General features: G+C 36.8%; 1 pseudogene; it reads right to left on the bottom strand.

The window, feature by feature from the left end:
- Positions 1 to 821: 821 nt before the first annotated feature.
- Positions 822 to 15,917, bottom strand: part of LOC114087189 (melanoma inhibitory activity protein 2-like) — a 51,014-nt pseudogene continuing 35,918 nt past the window's right edge.

Below are 15,917 nucleotides of genomic sequence, written 5' to 3'. Positions count from 1 at the left end.
AGATAAGTCAAATTCCTTTTGAAGAGAGATCAGAAGCATCAGGTTTCTTGTTGTGGTCTCATTTGAAGGTGGAATCAACCCTGAAGAAAACTCACTTCTACATTCAGAATGTGGAGGTGGGGGAGGAATGCAGCTCTTGGGGGAAGATAATGATAAAAACACCTCAGTGAACAGACATTTCCCATTGGGAATGGAGGGGGTGGTGGGCCTGATGGAAAATAATCTCCAGATGCTCCATACATGTTTCCTGGAGGAAGTAGAGGGAAACAAGGTCCTCTTCTCATGAACTGATTCCTTGGGTCCACTGGAAACAATGCACCTCTGACTGGAGGGGAAGATGAAAAAAACAAAACCAGAGCCAGTTGCTTGGTTTTCAGCAGGGAGAGATGAATCAGGCACATTGGAATTACCAAGATTGAGTTTGGTATCATTTTTACTAGATTCCATTTCTGAAGATAGAGGCCCATCCACTTTATCCAAAGAAGGCATATTAAAATTTCTGTGTTCTGTGGGTCCAGAAAGTCTACCATAAATGAATAATATACATCCTGCCTTTGTAGAGGAAGATATGGATAAGAATATGGTTGGTTTAGTGGAGGGATCATCAGCCTACAGGCATTTTCCCATGGAGGTGACAAGGGCCCAGTATTATAAGACACTCTCTGAGGACCAATTCACCCAACATAGCCTGATTTTCTCCTTTCATTGATAATCTGAGGTCCCAGAGGATACTCTTGGCCTCTTGAGCCTCTTTCTCCTTCCATTGGCACCAAAGATGAGAATATGAGTGGACCCTTCTTTTCCAAAAGAGGACCTCTCATTTAAGATGAAGGTTGACTCAATAGTGAGAGACCGTTTGGGGCATGCTCTCTGCCAAAGGCTGTATTTGAATCATCAAGTGTATAAGCATCTTTTTTTCCTAAAAGTTTAAATTTAACCTAATTTTCAGTTAATTTTTATCTGTTGTAAGCATTTTGTTTCCTTAAAGCTTGAGGAATCTTTTAGCACTCTGAGCTGCTAGCTCATTATAATGTGCTTTTTTTCCCTCACAGTACATAATCTGCCCCTGATAAGAATGAATGGTTCTCTCCAATTCTTCTTTAAGATCTTTGACTTTCTTTCTATAGTTCCCCAGCTGTTCAGTTGTATTGCTGATGTTTTCATCTACTTTGGAAAGTTTCTCCTCTCACTCTACCTGTAATTTCCCTCTCCTATTAATTTTCTTTGGAGTTTTTTTTGTTTTGTTTTGTTTTTTTTTTAGGTATATAGTTTTCTTTGGAGTTTAATTACATTTTTTATATAGTTCAATCATAACATTAAATTTCTTCTGAAGATTCTGATTCTCTCTTTTAAATTGTGTATTTTTGACTGCAAAGATGCTTGCTCTGTCTTAAGATTTTGTAATATATTCTATAAGGTCTTCCTTTACTTCATCTACTTCAGATAATAAAGTAAACATTTTATTTCTTTCTCCTTTTAAGGTTTTAAAAGGGGCATTTAATGCATTTAATTAGCCCCATAAACCTATTCCTTCAAAGCTCCCTTTGGCTGATCATCTAAGTGAGCACCAATTTCTGATTTATCCTTCATTTTTAATTCCAAGTTACCATCATCTATTAGATCTTCTCCAAGTATAGAAGCCCAATCCTTCATCTGCACCAAGTGTTCAGTCAGAGACTTATTGTGATTTTCTTTCTCTCTTAGAACTTGTTCTGCATATACTGTAGAGTCTTCCAATGTTATTTTCTGTTTATTAAGGTCTTTCACTTTTTCTTTCCATACTTCTGCTTCTTGTAAAAGTTGTTTCTGACTATATGAATTTGGGAATTTTCTTTCACAACCTCTTTTATTGCTAACTTAAATCCTTCTGCATTTATTTGAAATATTCTCAAGACTGTGTCAACTTTGGCTATTAGTAACTTGAGGGGTTTTGATTCATCTTCTAGGGACTTAATCCTTCTTGGTATATGTGCTATCAATTCATCCTGTTGAGAATTTTTAGTTTTCTCTTCTTTTAGCTCTTTTTCTAGAAAGAGTATTTAATCCCCAAATAAAATTCAGACCTATTCAGCTTTTCATATATTGCCCCCAAATTTTCTGCTTCTATGGACTTCTTCTCCAAAATGGCATCCATTAAAGATGACTCTAAGCCTTCATACTCTTTTTGAACAAGGCTAACTTTTTCAAGTAGTTGAAATTTTTCTTCAATTAGTCCACCAGGATTTAGAGCAAGCTTTTTCTCTCTTTTCACATAACACCTTCTTCTAACACATTGACAACATATCCACAGAAACAAGAGAACAGGAAAAAATCCAATAGCTGCATATATCACCAACTCCCAAGGATATCTATAAGGATGAGGGCCTGGTTTCATATCTGCAGACAATGATACCAAAGCCCTGTGTACTTCTTTCAGGACCAGTCCCAAATACAGCTGAGGGGCAACCATTGGCACCTCCATCATGCTAAGGCTGCTTTGCTACTGCAGCCACAGCCTTCCCAGCCATGCCCAAACAGGCTGTTGACATTCAGGTCTTTGGTGAGGAACTCAAACCTGTACCAGGCAATGGAGCATACCATTGTGAAACAGCTGCAGAGGAGTGGGGGTGGAGCTGTGGGCATGGGCATGGGAATACACAGTCATAGGCTCCCAGAGGCCTAGCACACTAAAGTGCCTGTCAGGGAAGTTTCGCCCCTTCACTATGCTGTGCATCCTGAAGCAGTGCAGGTTCTAGTGTGTCCCAATTGAGCCCAAGAGGACTCCTCTCCATGCCACCCACCCTTGGTTTAGTTTCAGCCAGGCCAAGGTGGAGCTTATTATGTGCTATTCCATTCAGTCATAATGTCAACCACTTTGATGTAACTAAAATTCTAAAGCATTGTAAAATAATTTAAAGAGTTAGTACATAATATATTTATATTTGTACCACTTGCCCATTTATTGTAATGACTCATTTCTTTTCCTCCCCTCCTGCCTACTCCTTTTTTTTTCTTTCTTCCTTCTTTCTCCTTCTCTCCCTTTCCTTTCCATGCAGTGTTGGGAGTTAAACTGCAAGGCCTTCTCCATGCTAAGCAAGCTCTCTACCACTGAGCTACATCCGCAGCCTGTTGACACTTACTATAGAAGTAATCTGATTTATTTCTATAGGAAAAACTCTCATGTTAGGATATTTCAAAAGTATTTTTTAGAAGAGTTGCTACCATGAGCACAAATCAGTTATGACAAGTTGCTTTTTAAAAGTACAGCATATGTAATATTTTTTTTTAAAAAAAGGAACTTGAAACTTGAATTGGTTTTCATGTCAGTTTTTCTAGACTACCACTTATTTAAGTTTGCAAAATCATTTCTTTAGATGTTCTTTTGACTTCTTATAGGATATAAAAACTTCTAAGTAACTGGGTCAGTATAAATGTATATCAAAAAGAAGGATAAGATGTGACTCTTTGAAATGGCTTTGGCTCCTGAAGGTGAATTATGTTGTTGTTAAGATAGGGTTTATTGCTTGATGTAAATAAAAGACATATAATATATTTTTGTTCCTAGTTATGCTTGAATTGTTGATGAGCCAAATCTAATGTTTCAAGGAAAGCATTCACTAGTAGTCTTCGGTTTCCTAAATATCTCTAAAGTTCAAAGGCATTATGCCACAATGTATGATTAGTCCAATTCTATTTCTATGGCCAGAGTTTTATCAATGTAAACTAAAACACTTGTCTAGTTCCATAGGGTATGAATGTTTAGAAACTTTTTAACAAATGTAGTTATGTGAGGTCACAAATATGTTAATTAATTTGTGGTGAATATTTCACAATGTACATACATATATCAGAATCAAATTATCAGCTGGGCATAGTGTCACATACCTGTAATCCTAGTAGCCACTTAGGAGGCTAAGGCAGGAATATTATAGGTTCAAGGCCAGCCTAAGCAATTTAGTTAAACCCTGTCTCAAAAAAAAATGGGCCCTTCAAGCGACATTTCAGATCCATTAAACTGTAACACCATGTGCTATTCTCTGCCACCTCATGACCCAGAGGCCTCACCAGATGCCAGCACCATGCTCTTGAACTTTCAGAGCCATGAGCTAAATAAATTGTCTTTTCCTTATAATTTACTCAGGGTGACATTCAATTATACAACACAAATCATACTAAGTTTCAGAGAGATACTGGTCAAGGCACACAACTAAACAGCAACACATTTGGGACTCAAATCAATTGCCTTCAGTTCTAAACAAAATAGAAGTAGTTAGTCATCAAGTAAAACACACAAAAGCCAGGCTGCAGTTTCCTCTTTACTTGCCAGAGCTGTTTCTGTTTGGATGTAAAAGTCACTAAATGAGAGTAGCTTGTTTGCATCTACAGCATCTGTATCAAGGTACCTGCTTTCAAGTGAACTTCCTGAGCTTTTCCCTCATCTGAACATGCAAGTCAATAACACTTTTGTAATAATAATAATAATAATCACTATAACAGAGTTATTCCCATCATTAAAGGGACAAACAAAACAGACATCAAATGCTGTTCAATTCCTTCCCATTCTCCTTTTTCCATTTCTTAGTAGAAAGAATAAAAAGTGAAGATTCTTAAAAATCATTTTTCTTTGAAGGGTTATAGGATTTTCAAATGGTACAGAAATGATGATAGCATATCAAATAGTAATAAGACACCAAACCACACCCAGCTAAAAAAGTGAAGCCTGCGGTAATTACCTTTGAGACTTTCCATTCTGAGACATGGGAACCTGGTCTTACCACTTATTTAAATGTGAGAAAGTTTTGCACCATTCATGTCACCATTCCCAGATCACCAGAGATGATGATGACAGTTACAGTACCCCACGTGTTTCCTGAACATTTACAGAGTTCAGGAACAGCAATCCATGCACTTTCCCTAAACTTGTAATATCATTTTCTACCAAAATTCTAGTACTCAAAAATTTTTCTTTGAAACATGCAAGCATTGTGTTGTAGAAAATCAGTAGCATCCTATAATTAGAAACTGGTGAACTGGGTGTGGTTGCGAATGCCTGTAATCCCAGTGGCTCAGGAGGCTGAGATAGGAGGATCATGAGTTCAAAGCCAGCTTCAGCAAAGAGCAAGGTGCTGAGCAACTCAGTGAGACCCTGTCTCTAAATAAAATACAAACTAGGGCTAAGGATGTGGCTCAGTGGTCTAGCAACATTGAGTTCAATACCTGGTACCTTCCACTACCACCAAATAAAAAGACTAGTTTTTTCCTTTCTGACATGCTACCCTAGGAAATGGGAATCCTCATTCCAGAGAATCTACTGTGTATAACTTATCATACACAGTAGAGATATATAACTGAGACATGTCAATTAGCTTGACAAAAGGATTCACCATCACAGTACCATAAGGAGTTTGAAGGAGACATCAGAAGACTCAAGGAGAGATACTATGGGCACCCAGGGAGTCTGAAATATGATTCCTATGAGTTCCAGAAGCATCTATGGATCAAATATAACCAGTAAATGCTCTCATGATTAAAATGATTGTTACAGTGGGAAAAAACATTCCTCTTGGTAAACATCACTGAATCACCCCAGGGGTCCTGCAGGACCCCCCCCCCCCCACACACACACACAAATCACACAATCACACAGACCACTGCAACCTTGAGCACTGTGGCTTGGATCCACTCTGATTTACTGGCACTTATGCCAAGGCAGTTATAAAATACTTTGAATATCACTCCTGGGTATCATCAAAACTTCTTCTTAAGTAAAAATCTTTCTCCCCCCTAAAATTTTAGACACTTTTCCCTTGAGCTATTTGGCAGTGTTTTTTACCTAAAAAATATTAGCAGCTGAAAGTAAGATCCAGCTTCATGAAATGCATCTCTTTCCTATAGTAGATTTTCATCAAATTATGTATGTTAGAATTTAATTTAGAATTTATACACAGCCTGATTAAAGTTCTAAGCTGTGTCATTACAATTTTTTTAAACTATAGAGATAGAGGATTTGCTCATGGATGGTGCAAAACTATATGTTACAACACAATTAATCACTCATTTCTTTGGAACCATGTATTATTAATCTCTTTACTCATCCCAACTAAAAAAACGATTCAACCATAAAAGCTATACAGAGATCATTAATGACAAAGAAAATTTTTGGTTCTTTCCTGGAAATGCTTGAATTTATTAAACTACACAACAGTGCAACATTTAGAATGCCCCTAAAAATTATAGAGAAAGAAGATGGAGGATTAGAGGAGAACTCGTTACGTGATCCCAAGTTGGTGGACAGACGCTCCCCCTCATAGAGCCCTCACCCATGAATTTAAACTTCATGGAGCCTGTGACAGGATTATAAACAAGGGCTGGTCACAAATGCAGTCCAGAACATGTGAAACTCTGAGTTGTTCCATGCATGGAAACTGGCCAGCGGAATTGAAAGCTCCAGAGTTCTGGCAGCTTAGAGACACAGTTTCAGATCCTTTGGAGATAGAACGTGCCAGACTGTGATTTGCATCTCCAGGGGGCATCAGACCAAGGACTGAAGTTTGGACTTAGTGGAGATATAACTCAGTTCCCTCCCCCTCACCAGACACCCCTACGCAGAAACGGGTGGTCGCGCCATCTTGGAAAATCTACCTCATAGCTTTGGGTGGATCTCACGGACAGCGAGATTAGTGATAGATCAACAGTGATGACTTGGTGAGTTCCCAACAAAGAGCATTCAACTGATCATGAGCACTGGGTGACCATGGTGCCACACGCCCAGAGTGATTCCAGGGCTGTGGGGAGGAGTTCCAGTGACTGGGGCCTGGTGAGCAGAAGAAGTGAGGGGGATAGAGGCTGGGAGCAAATTAACGAGACTGGGATTGGAGAGGCTCCTGGCAGGGGAAGGAGAGCAGCCCCACATGGATTTCTTCCTACATCATGAGGGCAGAGACTCAATGTGGAATGCACAACACCATCTACTGGTAAAGAAGAAAACAGAACTCTAAGAGTGCATTTTTCTTTTCTTTTTATTTTCTAATTTTTTTCTTTCACTTTTTTCTTCTTTTCTTTTTACTTTTCTTCCCCCTTCTCTTCCTCTCCCACCTTCCCAAGCATTACTATTTCAACTATGTGTAATATACTAAATGCAAATGAATGTTTAGATGCTTCTTATAGTCTTCCCAAGTACTTAGCTACCCCAAAATACTCCTGTCTATTCTCCTGTTAATAACCTCCTTCATTAGAGCTCTCCTCCAAAGTAGCTAAGATATACTAGCCCCCATATCTTTACATCTTTCCTCCTAAACATAAAGTCCTACTTCTGACCCTCAGTTCTCTATAAGCCATCAGAACCTGAATGCCTTTTATGAAGCTAATGAATTTACTTTAAATTACAATTGAACCCAACATCTCTAGGCATTATCAAAGGAGAGACCTCGGAGATATACAAAAACAACAAAAATTTATAGGAGTAAATAATAACACAGCTGTCACACAGAGCTTGAAAGAAATGTGAGCATCATGAAGAAACAAGGGGAAAAAGGAACACAAACAATGCAAGACAACTCAACAATAGAGGAGTTGTTAGCTGCAGAAGAAAAAATGTCTGATAAAGATTTCAAGATATACATGCTTCAGTTGATCTGGAGTCTCAAGGAAGATCTTAGACAACAAATGCAGACAATGAAAGACAATAAATTACATAAACAAATCCAAGAAGCAAAAGATCAACTCTACAGGGAGATAAAGGTTATAAAAAAAAACAGAAATCCTGGAAATGAAGGAAATTATAAACCAAACTAAAAACTCAAATGAGAGCATCACCAGCAGAGTAGACCAATTAGAAGTCAGAACATCGGACAATGAAGACAAAATATATCATCTCAAAAAGAGCCTAAACAATTCAGAAAGGCTGATAAGAAACACGAACAGAACATCCAAGAAATCTGGGATACCATAAAAAGACCAAATTTAAGAGTTATTGGGATAGAGGAAGGTATGGAGGTCCAAATCAAATGAATGAGCAATCTGTTCAATGAAATAATTTTAGAAAACTTTCCAGACATGAAGAATGAAATGTAAATCCAAATCCTAGAAGCCTACAGGATGCCAAATGTACAAAACCACAAGAGACCCACACCAAGTCACATTATAATGAAAATATCCAACATACAGAACAAGGAGAGAATTTTAAAAGCTACAAGAGAAAGGAGGCAGATTACATTTAGGGGTAAACCAATTAGGTTAACAGCTGATTTTTTCATCACAGACGCTGAAAGCTAGAAGATCCTGGAACAATGTATTTCAAATGCTGAAATATAATGGGTTCCAACCAAGAATCTTGTATCCAGCAAAATTAAGCTTCAGGTTTGACAATGAAATAAAAATCTTCCATGATAAACAAAAGTTAGAAGAATTCACAGCTAGAAAACCAGCTCTGCAAAGCGTCTTGGGCAAAACATTACATGAAGAGGAAATGAAAAACAACAAAAATCAACAGTGGGAAGTAGTACAGTAAGGAGAAAAACTAATCAAAGAGGAAAAACAAATAAAGTTAAATAACAAAAATAAACAAACATGGCTGGAAGTACAAACCATATCTCAATAGTAACCCTAAATGTTAATGGCTTAAACTCACCAATCAAAAGACATAGGCTGGTAGACTGGATTTAAAAAAAGATCCAACAATATTCTGCCTACAGGAGACTCATCTGATAGAAAAAGACACACACAGACTGCCAAGGTGAAAGGTTGGGAAAAATCATACTACTCACATGGACCTTGGAAGCAAGCAGGGGTGTCCATACTCATATCAAATAAAATAGACTTCAAGCCAAAGTTAATCAAAAGAGATAAAGAAGGACACTACATACTGCTAAAGGGAACCACTCACCAACAAGACATAACAATCATTAATATATATATGCCCCAAACAATGGTGCAACTATGTTCATCAAACAAACCCTTCTCAAGTTCAAGAGACAAATAGACCACAACACAATAATCATGGGTTACTGTAACACACCTCTCTCACAACTGGACCGATGTTCCAAACAAAAGTTGAATAAAAAAAATATAGATCAAAATAACACAATTAATAACTTAGACTAAATTGATATAAATATATAGAATATATCAACCAAAATCAAGTGGACACACTTTTTTCTCATCAGCACATGGATCCTTCTCAGAAATAGACCATATATTATGCCATAGGGCAACTCTTAGCAAATATAAAGGAGTAGAGATATTACCATGCATTTTATCCAATCATAATGGAATGCAATTAGAAATCAATGACAAAATAAGGAAGAAAAATTCCTACATCACTTGGAGAATGAACAATAGGCAACTGAATGAACAATGGGTTACAGAAGACATGAATGAGAAAATTAAAAAATTCTTAGAAATAAATGAAAACACAGACACAACATGTCAAAATCTATGGAACACTATGAAAGCAGTACTAAGAGGAAAATTCATTGCATGGAGTTCATTCCTCAAGAAAAGAAAAAGCCAACAAATAAATGATCTCACAGTACATCTCAAAGCCCTAGAAGAAAGAGCAAATCCGCAGCAAATGCAGTAGAAGGCAAGAAATAACTAAAATCAGAGCTGAAATCAATGAAATCAAAATAAAAGAAACAATTGAAAAATTGACAAAACTAAAAGATGGTGTTTTGAAAAAATAAATAAGATGGACAGACCGTTAGCCAAGCTAATGAGGAGAAGAGAGAGAACCCAAATTACTAGCATACAGGATGAAAAAGGCAATATTACAACAGACACTACAGAAATACAGAAGATAATTAGAAATTATTTTGAAACCTTATACTCCAATAAAATAGAAGATAGTGAAGACATTGATAAATTCCTTAAGTCATATGATCTGCCCAGATTGAATCAGGAAGATATACACAATTTAAACAGGCCAATATCATGTGAGGAAATAGAAGAAGCAATGAAAAGATTACCAAACAAGAAAAGCTCAGGACTGGATGGATATACAGCAGAGTTTTACAAGACCTTTTAAAAAAAACTAATACCAATACTCTTCAATCTATTTCAGGAAATAGAAAAAGAGGGATATTTCCAAGTTTATTCTATGAGGCCAATATCACCCTGATTCCAAAACCAGACAAAGACACTTCAAAGAAAGAAAATTTCAGACCAATATCTCTAATGAATATAGATGCAAAAATCCTCAATAAAATTCTGGCAAATTTGATACAAAAACACATCAAAAAGATCATGCATAATGATCAAGTGGGTTTCATCCCTGGGATGCAAGGCTGGTTCAGCATATGGAAATCAATAAATGTAATTCACCACATCAATAGACTTAAAGATAAAAACCATATGATCATCTTGATAGATGCAGGAAAAGCATTTGACAAAATACAGCACTGCTTTATGTTTAAAGCACTAGGAAAACTAGGGAGGGGAACTTACCTCAACATTGTAAAAGCTATCTACTCTAAGCCTCAGGCCAGCATCATTCTAAATCGAGAAAAATTGAAGACATTCCCTCTTAATCTGGAACAAGAGAGGGATGCCCTCTCTCACCACTTCTATTCAACATAGTTCTTGAAACACTAGCCAGAACAATTAGAGAGACAAAAGAAATTAAAGGCATAAATATAGGAAAACAAGAACTTAAACCAGCACTATTTGCTGATTAATCCTATACCTAACAGACCCAAAAGGCTTTACCAAGAAACTTCTAGAATTAGTAAATGAATTCAGCAAAGTGGCAGGATATAAAATCAACACCCATAAATCAAAGGCATTCTTGTATATCCGTGACAAATCCTCTGAAATGAAAATGAGGAAAACTACCTGATTCACAATATCCTCAAAAAAAAAATACTTGGAAATCAACTTAACAAAAGAGGTAAAAGATCTATACAATGAAAACTATAGAACCCTAAAGAAAGAAATAGAAGAAGGCCTTAGAAGATGGAAAGATATACCTTGCTCATGGATAGGCAGAATTAATATTATTAAAATGGCCATATTACCAAAAGCACTCTATAGATTCAATGCGATTCTGATCAAAATCCCAATGGCATTCCTCACAGAAATAGAAAAAGCAATTATGAAATTCATCAGGGAAAATAAGAGACCCAGAATAGCTAAAGCAATTCTAAGCAGGAAGAGTGAAACAGGTGGTATCACTATTCCAGATCTTAAACTATACTACAGAGCAATAGTAACAAAAACAGCATGGTACTGGCACCAAAACAGGCTGGTAGACCAATGGTACAGTATAGAGGACACAGAGACCACCCACAAAATTACAACTACCTTATATTAGACAAAGGTGCTAAAAGCATGCAATGGAGAAAGGATAGCATCTTCAACAAATGGTGCTGGGAGAACTGGAAATCCATATGCAACAAAATGAAATTGAATCCCCATCTCTCACCATGCACAAAAGTTAACTCAAAATGGATCAAGGATCTAGAAATCTAACCAGAGACTCTGCATCTAATAAAAGAAAAAGTAGGCCCTAATCTCCATCACGTGGGGTTAGGCCCCAAGTTCCTTAATAAGACACCTATAACACAAGAATTAAAACCATGAATCAACAAATGGGATGAATTCAAACTAAAAAGTTTTTTCTCAGCAAGAGAAATAATATGTGAAGTGAATAGGGAGCCTACACCCTGGGAACAAATTTTTACCCCTCACACATCAGATAGAGCTCTAATCTCTAGGGTATACAAAGAACTCAAAAAAGTTAAACAACAACAACAAAAAATAACCCAATCAACAAATGGGCCAAGGACCAGAACAGACACTTCTCATTATAGGATATACAATCAATCAAAAAATACATGAAAAAATGATCACCATCTCTAGCAATCAAAGAAATGCAAATTAAAACTACTCTAAGATACCATCTCACTCCAGTAAGAAAGGCAGCCATTATGAAGTCAAACAACAACAAGTGCTGGTGAGGATGTGGGGGAAAAGGTACACTCATACATTGCTGGTGGGACTGAAAATTGGTGCAGCCAATTTGGAAAGCAGTATGGAGATTCCTTGGAAAACTGGGAATGGAGCTACCATTTGACCCAGCTATTGCTCTTCTCGGACTATACTCAAAAGACCTAAAAATGGCATACTACAGGGACATAGCCACATCAATGTTTATAACAGCATAATTCACAATAGCTAGACTGTGGATCCAACCTAGATGTCCTTCAATGGATGAATGGATAAAAAAATGTGGCATTCATAATGATAGGATATTACTCAGCACTAAAAAATAACAAGATCATAGCATTTGCAAGGAAATGGATGGCAATAGAGCAGATTATGCTAAGTGAAGTTAGCCAATTCCAAAAAAACAAATGCCAAATGTCTTCTCTGATATAAGGAAGGTGACTCAAAATGGGGTAGGGAGGAAGAGCATGAGAAGAAAATTACCTCTAGATAGGGAAGAGGGGTGGGAGGGAAAGGGAGGGAGAGGGGAATTGCATGGAAGAGGGAAGGAGACCCCCTTCATTATACAGAACACAGGTAGGATGATGTGAAGGGGAAAAAAGAATTGTGTCACATTAGATTGGGTAGAGAGAAGTGATGGGAGGGGAGGGGAGGGGGAGGGGGGAATGGAAGTTCAGCAGAATAAAATAGACATTATTATTGCTGTGGGTATATACGTGACTGCATGACTAATGTAATTCTGCAACCTGTACACTCAAAAAAATGAGAAATTATATCCCATCTGATTCAAATGTATGATATGTCAAGATCATTGTAGTGTCATGTGTAACTAATTAAAACAAAACAAAACAAAAAACAAATAAGAATAGTTCTTAATGTTTTGGGAAATCACACCACCAGTCTTAAGAATCTGGGCCTAACATGGACCTCCTCCAAGAAAATGTACATATATATGTACGTAGCATTCAGAGGCTCACCAAACTCCTGAAGTATATCTCTGATAGTAAGAAATACAGGTTAAGAATTGGGGCTTTCAGTCCCAAAAAGCCAAGTCCAAATGATCTCTCTGATATGTGGATGCTAACACACAATAAGGGTACAGGGGTTAAAACAGACATTTATTGTATTTGACAAAGGGGAATGAAGGGAAGAGAGGAGGATGGGAATTGGAAAGACAGTAGAGTGAATCAGACATAACTTTCTTATGTTCATATATGAATATATGACCAGTTTAACTCCACATCACATACAACCACAAGAGTGGAATCCTAATTAGAATAAGTTATACTCCGTGAATGTATACTATGTCAAAATACACTCTAATGTCATGTGTATCTAAAAAGAACATTTTTTAAGTTTAGATAAATAATACATTCACATAGATTTGAAATACTGATTGGGTTGGTGAACTTTGAAATTCTTTTTTTGTCCACTTCAAATATGGACAATAACACATACATCTATTAATGTAGAAGAAAATTTAATGTCAGGTTTTTTTTTTGGTTTAGATCACCTGTAGGTGCACTGTTCTCACTGCCTATTCAGCTTAAGAAGACAATAATGTTGGTAGCTTCTATGTTGTTTGTTAAGATTTTAATTAAATTAAGTTTGTATTACTTTTTGTCTGGTTACATGAAAACCCATTGGATGTACATATCATTTCTCCTTTGTTTCATATAATTATTTTCTTTTATTAATATTGCTATTATTAAAACTTGGGAAAAAATCAGGGCTTTAATTTAACTTGACTATTTAAAGGCAACTAAATTTTATGTTTAATTGAAGGCTAAAACCTTTCTTTATAAAAAGAATGTTATCAAAAATGTACAGAAGAAAGGGTAGAAGTAGAAAACTCACCCCCTGGGAAAATTTTAATTTGACCTGATGTTAGATAGCTTTAGGATATTGTTGTTACTTTCTTAGGTGACATAATAACATTGTGCTATGCATGTGAGTGTTCTTATTTTTAGGAGATGCATGTTAAGCTATTTAAGGATGAAGGGCCATGATGATGCAACTTACATTGAAAAAGTTCAACAAATGAGATGGTTGTCAGAGGATAGATGAAGTTAATCAGGGGAAATATTAACAACTCTAGAAACTAGGTGGTGGGTATGTGGCTCCTATTTTACTCTTCCTAAAAATTTCTTTGCTGTTTGAAATTTTTATAATAAATATCTGAAGAAAAAATGTCCCAGTTTTTGAACATTTGGGATACCAGGCAAGAAAATATTAATGTAATTTTAAAGTCTAGGGGGAAACTTAAGGTCTATGTGGATATTCTAATGTAGACAATGATACTAAACTATTTCAAAGAAAAAAAAAGAGTTCATATTTGTTATAGAAACAAGATTAGAAATCAGTACAAATAGGAATGTCTCAAATTAGGGTCACAAATTATCACAATCCAACTTAATTCAAGTAAACTGAAACTTCTTTGCAGATTTGGTTTATTTAAACTTTTTTGTGTGTTGCTATATGTATGAATAATGCAATCATGCCATTATTTTGTTTAAATACAGTTCATTATACAAAGTATAATAAAGTGTTCCTGATCTTCAAAAAAAATATACAGAAGACCCAAAAGGGTGACCATTTATCCTTCTGCTTAACTCTAAACTGTATGAATTAGTTACAAATGGGTACTATCCAGTCAGTAACAGCTTGTCATATGGAAAATAATTAAAATCATCATATAGATTTTTGAAGAAAAATATCTGCATTTGAAGACAGAAATAAAAGTCTTAATTTTCAAAAGAAAATGATTAGCTATTTGCAAATTTACAATTTACTAAAGCCATATCACCGTGATTTCATTACCTAAAGTATGTAACAGTGCCATGAAATTGTATTTGCCAAACAACAGCTTAGAACATAACCACACAGCTAAAGGTATTTGACAATAAATAATGGTTAATAATAAAGAGCCATGCACAAAACAACTGGTCAGAGCTATGAAGATGCAGGGAGACACACAGATGCCCAAGAAAGGCTGTTTCCATGAGCACAACAGGCAGCCACATAGATCACATTGCAATTCAATTTTCAAGTTAAAGATCTAATGGGGTGCTAGGTAAAGCAGAAGGTCAACCCCAAGGGAGTCACAAGTGAAATTCATTGACTTATCTCCACAAACACAATTTCCAATACCTGTAAGAGCCACCATCCCAAAGCAGTTGAGCACACTAAAATACTCCAGTCTAAAGTGTACTTGCCCCTTCCAACTTCTCCACCATGTTAGCCAGCATCTCCTGCAGGATATGCAACAAGAGGAACTGCTCCAGCCAAAAGGTGTAGATGAACAGGTCCTTGGGGACATTCTGCAAGAAAAAAGGGAGAGGAATGAATATGTCACCAGTGTCAAGCATCCAGGCCCCATCTACCTTGGTGTCTGTCCTTCAGCTGCTTCACAGAAAGAGTGAAGGTCCTTGCTACCTCTGCACTGTCAGCTGCTCATCACCACAAGACACTGTCATTACTGCTCTTGTTTCATACATTATTAAACTCAGGGTAACAGTAGCTGCCATGTCTTGAGTGTGTATCCTGACTCGCTCTGCATTGGAGCTTTGTCTGTAGTTCCTGTGGTTCCCTATGACAGGGACTACTACTACCACCAGAGAAAAAGAAAGCAGAGAAGTTAGGTCACTTCTCCAAAGTCATACAGTCACAAAATATTCAAGCCAGGATAGAAATTTGGACTATTCCATCTCGCATGTATTGGTTTCTAATCCATCAAGCATTCTGTTGATTTAAAAAATAACATTTAAGGCTGGGCAAGTGGGAGGTGGTGATACCTGTAATGTGTCTTCACAGAGAGGGGGGCAGCAGAGAAGAGTCTCCAGGGGCTGCTGCACCTGCTTCAGAGACATAGGGAGCAGCAGGCAAGGCTGGGTGGAATCTGCATTGGCCATGGCCACCACTGGGGGGACCAAGAACAAGAAGGAGGAGCCAAGGTGTAAGAGCAAAGTATGACATGGATGTTACATGAATCATTT

Source organism: Marmota flaviventris, chromosome 12 (assembly GCF_047511675.1).
Source record: "Marmota flaviventris isolate mMarFla1 chromosome 12, mMarFla1.hap1, whole genome shotgun sequence".
Lineage (NCBI taxonomy): Eukaryota > Metazoa > Chordata > Mammalia > Rodentia > Sciuridae > Marmota > Marmota flaviventris.
Note: the sequence above shows the minus strand (reverse complement) of the source record. Positions and strands in the feature narration are given on the sequence as shown.